This window comes from Rhinopithecus bieti, unplaced genomic scaffold (assembly GCF_001698545.2).
Source record: "Rhinopithecus bieti isolate Rb0 unplaced genomic scaffold, ASM169854v2 scaffold_50837, whole genome shotgun sequence".
Lineage (NCBI taxonomy): Eukaryota > Metazoa > Chordata > Mammalia > Primates > Cercopithecidae > Rhinopithecus > Rhinopithecus bieti.
In genome coordinates this window covers 18,563-28,591 of record NW_016819971.1, presented here as the reverse complement: position 1 = coordinate 28,591, position 10,029 = coordinate 18,563, and positions in this window count along the sequence as shown.

Genomic DNA, 10,029 nt, shown 5'->3' with positions numbered 1-10,029 from the left:
TTTTTTTTTTTTTTTTTAAGTGGAGTATGTGGGTTGGTTAGCAGGTTTGGATGCTAAGGAGAAAAAGCCAGACAAGAGAATGAGACCATAATTGGTAGATGGTGGTCTTGAGAAGGTGCCTGGGAGCAAATGAGTCAAATCTTTGGTGGGAGGACCTGCATGGCTAGGTGAGTTTTTCTAGTAGCACTCCATGATGCTGCTGTAGGAGTGAGAAACGCAACAGTGAAGTCAGCCCAGGTGTGGCCATTTTGGGGATGAGATGAAGTAGAGTGTGGACAGTGAAGCAAGGGAATAAAGGATATTGGCCAAAGTCATTGAAAAGAGGGTCCTGGCTCCATCATTTCTTAGTTGTGTGACTTTGAGCAAGTCACTGTCCTTTTTTGGGCCTCAGGCTGCTCATCTCTGAAATGAAGATAATAATGCCTACTGATTGTTGCAACTCACAGAGTGATGGCATATGCAAATGACATCATAAGCTGTAGAGCCCAACACTAGTGTGCAGTGTTATTTGGATTTCCTTCTCTCTTCTGAAAGTGAGAGGGGCAATGCCATGAGTAAGAACACTGGACACTTCAGCTGGTAATGGTTCAAAGCAGACACTGTGTCTAGTCAGGGCCTCCCTTCTCATAAGTTGTGCTTCCCCTGTTTTCAAAATATAGGTGTATATTGTGGGCTGAGGTTAGACAAATAAAGAACAGCTCATGGAAGGCCCCTGAAAGGGAAGGCAGAACAGGTGATTGGCTTAGGATTTTCTAAGTTGTGTAATTCCGACAGGCTCTAAGCTATAGGGGTGGGGTCTAGTATAGTGATACATGCAATAATTCCTACTTCGTAGGAATATTATGCTGGTTAATATTATGTGTTACCTTGACTTGGCCATGGAGTAGGGTGGGGGTGCCCAGACATTTGGTCTGGGCAAATATTATTTCTGGGTGTATCTATCAGAGTGTTTTTAATCTGTATTTTTTAAAAAACAGGTGGGAGTCTTGCTATGTTGCCCAGATTGGACCAGAACTACTGACTCGAGCAATCCTCCTACCTCAGCCTCCTGAGTAGCTGGGACTACAGGTGCATGTCACTACACCCAACAAATGGAGGCTGGGAAGGGTAGGGGGAAGGGAGAGATATACAGAGATTTGTTAAAGGATACAAAATTACCCTGATCTGATCACTCACTATACATTATATGTATTGAAACATCACTGTACCCCAAGAATATGTACAATTAGTATTTGTCAATTTTTAAAAACTGCATGACTTGACAGACTGAGTAAAGCAAATTGTGCTCCCTAATATGGGTGGACCTCATCCAATCAGTTGGAGGCCTGGATAGAACAAAAAGGCTGAGCAAGAGGGAGCTCTTTCTGCTTGATTGCCGAATTGGGACATTGGTCTTTTCTGACCTTCAGACTTGGACTGAAACATTGATTCTTCTTGGGTGTCAAGTCTGTTGGCCTTTGGACTGGTACTATACAACAGCTCTCCTGGATTTCCAGCTTGCTGACTGCAGATTTTGGGATTTCTCCACTAGGAATCATGTGAATCAATTCCTTATAATCTCTCCCTCTCTCTATCTCTTCACACACACACACACACACACACACACACACACACACACAATCTCCTCCCTCTCTCTCTCTCTCCTATTGGTTCTGTTTCTCTGGAGAAGCCTGACAAATGTCGTAGGATATTGTGAAGATAAAATGGGATACCATAGCCCCTCTCCCAGCATCTGGGGCAGACTAGGGGCTCAATGTGAATTCTCTCTAATTCCCTTTCCTTCTGTTTCCTTTTACATCTTCACTGATTAGCCTGGTGGGTAGTACATAATAGAGATATCATAGTATTTGTTAATTGGAATTGGTTGTCACCTTGATCCCATGCAGTGCTTTAGGATCAGTTATCCTTTCAGGAAGCAGTCTCCTATTTTAGACAGATATTTGTAGGTACAAGTGACTTTTCATGGCCTTCTCATAAGTTCCTGTTTGATGTGACATCTCAACTGCAAGGACATTGGCATATCTTCTCCTTGGCACACTCATCTACCACCAGACCACTACAGAATGGAGAAAGCCAGAAGTGGGTGGGAGTGAAATCAAAACTGGAGAAGAACAACTTCATCTTCTGCCAAGCCTGCAGTCACCACAAGGGTAATTTATCTCATCTTGGCACTTTCCCACTTCATCTCAGAATGACAGAAACCTGACTATTTTCAAGTCTCTTATGAGCCCCCACAGTACTTTATACAGCTCTGTTTTACAAATGAAGAAATGGAGTCTCAGAAAGTTTAAATAACTTGTCCAAAGTCATGGACCTAGTAAGCAGCATAACTCAGAGGCAAGAGAGCAGCCACCACTTACTGAACACTCACGCCGTAACATAGCCATGATTATTGTCTCCCTCACCTTTCAGATGTGAAAAATTGGGCTTAGAGAGTTGCCCAGTATACCCTGTCAGTCAGTAACAAACTGGGATTCACAGTAAGTTGCTTACACTAAATACTTGCTGAATAAATGATTATCTCTGTGGGACATGGTTTCTTGACCTTGGCACTATTGATGTTTTGAGTCAGGTACATTTTTTATGTGGTGGCAACTGACCCATGAATTGAAGGATGTTTAATAGTGTCCCTGGCCTCTACCTACTTCGAGGCCAGTAGCACATCTCCCAAGTTGTAACAACCAAGTATGTCTCCAGACATTGACAGATGTCCCCTTGGGTACAAAATCATCCCCCACCTCCATTTGAGAAACCTTGCTCTGGACCTATGGTCAGCAGACTTTACAGCAAACTCTTGCTGGCTTCCAAACTTTGATGCCCTTGGAATAAAAGAGATCTTCTTTCCCTCCTGGAAGTTCTCTGAAGGGTGTTCTCAAACTCATGTATGACTGAGTTTCCTAATTTGTAATTGATTTTTCCAGGTTTGTTTTATGAAACGTCACTCTTTCAGTAGTCATAGAATTACAAAGAATGTAAAAAAATGTTTTACATTTACCTAAATTTTCTATGAACGTGGAATGGGCATCTGTTGAGATGGATAGCCAAAGTCTAACTAGTTAGCAACAAAACAAAACACATAATTAAGCAAAAAAGTGAAGTGTCAAATAAATTAAAGATAGAATTACAGATATTTTCATCTTGACTTCCATTTCTCTTTGTTCTTAATTCAAACCCAAGATAAGCAGTATTCTTTAGATTTATTATTCAAATTCCATTTACCATAGGCTTCTGAGCCTGTCATGATTCTGATCTGGCTATTGTGTTCATGTAATCATGAATCTGAGATAGTGAATGTAGCTATTGCAGTGACTGAAAATATCTTGGGATGGGATTGGTGGGAAGGAACATTACCTTGACCTTTGAAAACTTTAATCTCCTACCCCCTAGACTGTGTAGTAAGCCCTCCCTGGCCTAAGTCCTCTCTTAACCCATTTGGGGCAAGACTGTAATAGAAGGGAGTCTTCTAGGGTGGCAAATGCCTTCCCTTTCCCTTGGAGCCATAGAGAAGTTCTTTCCTCCTCATAGCCTCAGTTTTCCTCCTGAGCAATATGAGAGGTGTGCAACAACTAACTAAAAGTTACCACGTCTCTTTGGTTAATAAACCCAGGACCATTATTAGCTCCTAATAATAGTTGCTCACATTTGTGAAACATTTTATAGATATAAAAGGAGGTATACAATTTAATAGATTTGAAGATACTCTTTTTTTCCTGTTGTAACATCCTCAAAATTGGGATGCATCTCAAAATTGATGGCATTTTAGATTAGATGAAATGTGTCATATTTTTCAAAATATTGAGTAAACAATACACGGTTGTCAATATTTCAGTTTTGCCTTGGGAAATGGGTATGGGCAGATGGACTGAAATGGAACATGAGGGAACACTTGGGAGTTATGAAAATGTATGTATTAATTGTGGCAGTGGTTGTGAGTGTACACTTTTGTAAAACTTTGTCAAACTATACACTTAAAAAGGGGTGGTCCATTTTATTGCATGTAAATTATGTCTCAATAATGTTGATGCAAGAAGGAAAACCAGAAAGTTTAAGTGAAAGAAAATATTCCCTTCTTGTAACTCTCTTTGCCTTGGGTTTCAAGACATCAGTGAAATACTCTTTCAGGTTCATGTATAAAATGTGATAATAGGTTTGTTCAGAAAATTAAATGAGATAATGCTAGGAAAGTATTTGGTTTAGGTCCTGCCCTGGCATTAACATAGCACAGCTGACAGGGACTACTGCTTTGCTTTCTTCTCCTGTGCTTAGGATGAACCGTTGTACAAAAGCATAATGATCAGCATTACCATAGCTGATCACTGTTTCATTAAACAAATTTATTTTTTCCTAAATCTCAAGTCAACCAGGCAGTTGATAAATTATTAGGAAAAAACCCAAATCAAATATAATAAATATTATATGTGGACAATTTGTCAGTAAAATTATATATGGTATGAAGAGAACAACTCGGCTATCAGTGAGCTCAAAGGGTCAGATTTGACCCTTTAATGATCTTGTGATGCTCAAAAGGTAGTGTTTATTATACTTGAAATATTTGCCCCTAGGCAGCACCATAGTTTTCAAGCCTTTTTTGCTACCACCATGCATCTAACCTGCAATTTCCTAACAAGAACCTCCAGGCTACATGTTTCCAAGTTTCTAGTAATATCATATTGAAAAATGCATTTCATTTCCTCTGGACCTCAGCTATCTCATCTCTAAAGTAAGGATATTAACTACTTCCTTTGTTTTCCTCAATGTTCATTTTATCTGATAGTAATATCATCTGTCCAACTTTATTATGATTAATATTTGCATAGTATAGCTTTTTTATCTGATTACTTTTAGTCTAAGTGTGTCATTGAATTTAAAATCCATTTATTGAAGACAACGTATTGAGTAATCTTGCCTTTTTACGTAGTCTTATTATCTCTGAGTTTTGATTTCAGTGCTTAGATGATTATATTTAATATAATTTTCAACATGGCTGCGTTTAAGTCTACCCTCTTGTTATCCATTTTTTTTCTGTTTGTCCCATCTGTTCTTTGTTCCCTTTTCCCTCTTGTCCTGACTTATTTTGTATTAAGTTGGATTAATTTTCTTGTTTCATTTTACTTCCACTTTTGGCTTATTTGGCACACTTCTTTTTTCCATGTTTGCAATGAGGTTTAACTTACGAGTCTCTAGCTTATCACAACATGCAATAAATCATTTTCTTACAACTCACATTGGTGGTTAAAATCTTACAACATTGTACTTCCATACCCTCATCCTTTGTACTATCATCATATGTTTTAGTTATTTATGTCTTACAAACTCCACAATACATCATTGCTATTTTGCTTTAGACAGCCAGTCATCTTTTTATAATATTTTTGAAGGTATAACTTATGTATAATAAGCTGTACATATTCAAATTGTGCTACTCCAATGAGTCTGACATATATATATGGATAAACATGTATATCCATCCATGAAACCACTGCCACAATCAAGATACTGAACATGTCTGTCACTCCCCAGAGTTTTACCTTGCCCATGCGCAGGTCTCCTGATGACAAATTCTTTTAGTTCTTCTTTTTTTTAGTCAGAAAATGTACGTATTTCACCTTAATTTATGAAAAATACTTTTGCTGGCTATGTAGGCTTCTAAATAGATATTTTTTCTTTCAGCACATTAAGGATGTCGTTCCAATCTCTTCTCATTTGCAATGTTTCAAGGAGATACCAGCAGCAACATGTTCAGCAGAGAGCTGATGCTAGTATAGAGGGCTAGCAGAGCTCTGTCAAATGTGGAAGAGCTTCAGTTTAGCCTGGGAATGGAGCCATTAGGGGAGACATAACAAACTGACTTGGAGATTAGAAAGGCTGCCTTGGGAGGATTCTAGTGGTGGAACTTATGAAAGTTTCTAGGGTTTGGCTCAGTGGCTTAAATAAACTCTATAGTTTATCAATTTGCCATCATTAGGGATTGCTATTTGTGGCTTATCAAAGTCCTTCCTCACATTCTTTGCACAGGACCTTAGCATGGTAGTGACTCATTAAATGTTTTTTGAATTGAGTTGGATCCTTTCTATTTAATGAAATCATTAGAAAAATGGAAACTCGCTATATTGAAGTTTAACTTGACAATAGAATTACTTCCCAATTTTTCAACCCCTTGAACAAAAATCGTTTCTTAAATGATACAATATTTATGTGAATTAGTACTAACTTTTGGAAGAGCATTAAACATTCGCCATTAATAATTGCTTCTAAGTGATAGTCCACACTTGGCAGGGAATGGGAGCCTTTACAGGTTTTCTCTCCCAGTATTCACAGCCTTTTAATGAGAGCTGTGGCTCACTTGAGGTGAGGGAATAAAAGACAAGGGAGCGCTAGGATTCCTCCCTTTGCTCTTCACATTGTGACTGGTGAACAAGGCTGACTTCATTCCACAGCTGGATTGATATGTAAATTTACCCGGACTAATTGGCTTCCCCGGCTGTCTCCAGAGGGCGGATGTATTCTTTATAAAGTGCTGTCTAGGGCTGCATTGAGAACATTAGAACTACTTAATTGAATATCAATGAATCTTTATAAACTAATAATGATGGTGAGCCTGGGAAGCCTGATGTAGATTTGGCATATTGAGGAGAGGAGTGCCCTGATTTGAATTTGTGGGAAGTGAAATTTTCTCTGAGTTTTACAAAACCCAATTTAGGCTTCTTTAATCTAAAATCCTTCAAAGCCTCACTGGTGCCTTCTTGAACATGTCATTTGGTGAATGTTGGACGTGGGCAAGTGTGTGAGTCTGTGTCAAGAGATTACCTCCCTCCTTTTCCTAATACAGTAAAACTCAATGATTGTTGTGGTTAATTCTTGCTCATGCAAGAGGAGTCACTACTCCTTTCCACAAGTCACTACTCCTTTCCCTCAAGGACTGGGGGAGTGCATCCAAACAGAGTATACCTTGTCTCTCCTTGCACAGGACACTGGGAGCCAGCAAGCAGCAATTCTTGGTTCTGGCAGAGCTGATATCCAGAAACTGAGTGAACATAGATCTCTGCCTTTAAGTCCTACCAGGAAGTTCACTGAATCAAACCAAACCAAACCAAACCAAAGCAAACCACCAAACCAAACAAGAATAACAAACAGCAAACACAACCCTGTGTAGTTCAAAGTAGTGGGGTTGATATTGCTGGATCACTGGGTCATTCTGAGGTTCACTGAGATGTGCCTAAAATGAGGATTTCCTTTTTCTTCTCTTCTCTCCCTCCCTCTACTACCTTGTGCTATCAGACATTCAAAGGCCGAGGCGGGCGGGTCACCTGAGGTTTGGAGTTCGAGACCAGCCTGACCAACATGGAGAAACCCCATCTCTACTAAAAAAATACAAAATTAGCTGGGCGTGGTGGCGCATGCCTGCAATCCCAGCTACTCAGGAGGCTGAGGCAGAGGCAGGAGAATTGCTTGAACCTGGGAGGCGGACGTTGCGGTGAGCCGAGCTGGTGCCATTGCACTCCAGCCTGGGCAACAAGAGCAAAACTCCATCTCAAATAAATAAATAAATAAAAGTTAAAAACAAAACAAAACAAAACAAAACAGTGCAGTATCACCGTCAAAATAGATGTAGATTAATGGAACAAAATAAAAGTCTAGAAACAGGCCCCAGTATATAAAATTTATCATGCATGAAAGGTGTTGTTTCTGATCTGGAAAAGAATTATTTATCCCATAAAAGGTACTGAGATAATTGGATAGCTATTTGGTGTAAAAAGTTATTAATAAAAGTAGACCTCACAGGATGCCCCTAAACAAATTCTGATTGTTTAGAATTTGATTACAAAAAGAACTGCAAGTCAAGAAAGTCATCATAACTAAAATTAAAAGGCAAATGACAGACTCTGAACAATATTTACAATACATATATAGTAAAGATTCTGACAAGTCAATAAGAAAAAGATGAAATCACTTAATAAAAATGTGGACAAAGGACATGAGCAGATAATTCACGATGAATAAATGCAAATGGCCAATGAGCGTGAAATCCTTATTAATGAAAAAAACCACTAATTTAACAGTACCCTAATTATTGTCTATTAAATGGACAGTTTTTCTTTAAGCACTAATGCCCAATTGTGGTAGAGGTGTGCAGAGGAGGACATTCACCTACCCGCTAGAAGGCAATTGGTAATTTGCATCAAGAACCTTAAAATGGTTCATTGACTTTGGCCCAGAAATTCTACTTATTGACACACACCCCAAACTGCTTCAGAGATATGTTCAAAGATTTATGTATATAGGTGTTATACATAATTAGTTTAAACTGGAAATAACATAAATGCCCATCAAGAGCTATTTAGTTAAATATATTGGTTAATCATATTATTAGTTATTATTAGTTACATACTTGTGCTATCATTATATGAATGCTACGTATGTTTAAATAATGTTTTAAAAGACTGTTGGTGATATTGCTGTTTGTGTTACACTATATAAAGTGAAAACAAACAAGATATGAAGTAGGAATCAAGGTTACTCTCTCCTCTGGGTAGTTGAATATTAAAAAAAAAAACAACAAAATCCTCTCCCTTGACACTTCATCTTCTTCTAACTACCTGCCTGAGATTCCTTTCCTTCAATTCCCTTCCAAACTTTTCACAAAGGTAATGCACAAACACAGTCTCCACTCACTCAGTTCTTTTTCACTCTTAATGGATCACAATCTGGATTCTGCCCCTGGACCAGCTCTCTTCAAGTCACTAACAATAGCTCTGTTATGAAGTTTGGAGAATCTGCTGCAGCTCTCCATGTTGGGTGGGTCTGGTCGCTCTTCCTCCACCTGCACTTTCTAGATTGGGTTCCCAGGTGGGGCTCTTCTCACTGTTCACATTCTTCCTAAGTGATCTTGCCAACTCACATGAGTTTCATATTACATCTGGCAAGGTTCTCTAAGATTCCTACCTTTAGCCCAAATCTCTCCCTTCAAACTCCAGAATCATCTATCAGTCTGTTGGATAGTTCCACCTGGAGGTCCCACAGGCAACTCCCAAGTCCAGATATCCAAAACCAGACTCGTCATCACCTCAAGTCTTCCAAATCTGCCTCTGTCTTTTCTGTTTTGGTTACTGGTGTCACCATGCTCCCAGTAGGGTTGTCACTGTCTGCTTATTTCTTTCTCTTACAGGTGTGTGCATTTAATTTTCTTAATAGTAGGCACCCTGTCTTAGTCCCTTAGTCACTTACCCTCAGCATCTTGTATAGTGCCAGGTGCGCAAGTAGGTGCCTAATTGTTGGTTCAATAAACGAATGAAATTATTGGACTTATAGTCATAACCATTCTTTTGATCATTTTATGATTTTGTTTGCATTTTTTAAACTCACACAGAAAAACTATAAATATTATCTATTCTCTATCATCTTTTGGGAAAATAATATAAAGTAAAAAATGAAAGTACCCCTTTTAGTTTCTCCAATCACCCCCAGAGGGGTAGGGGTTACTCCTGAAGCATTTTGGTGCATAGATCTCTTGACATTGTTCTATGCTTATAAATCCATGATTATATATAAATAGACATAAATATGTTATTTTTAAAAAATAAAGTTGCAATGTTAGACATATGAGATTGTAATTTATTCTTTCACTTAACAAGCTATCTGGGTGTCTTTACAGGATATATAAATCTATCCCTGGCTTTTTAATGGCTGCCTAGTATTCCACTGTGTGGGTATAGTATAGTAAATTGATAGACACTTAGGTTGTCCACCTCCCCTTTTCTACCATTAAAAACAAAACTGAGTCCCCTCAAGCTTTGACTGTCTGGAGCTCCACTGCTCCCAGCAGCCATAATGAAGGAGTAGAGTAGCCCTTGTCATCCTGGGAGGCAGGCTGTGCCCATCTCTGGGCCACTCGAATCACAGGAGAAAACAAAGGTTCAAACAAACATCCTCATATATATCATACATATACCTTTATAAATATTTGTGATAATACTTTTATAAAATGAATTATGGGTTCCTGGAAATGAAAGTTCATTGTCATGGGGCATA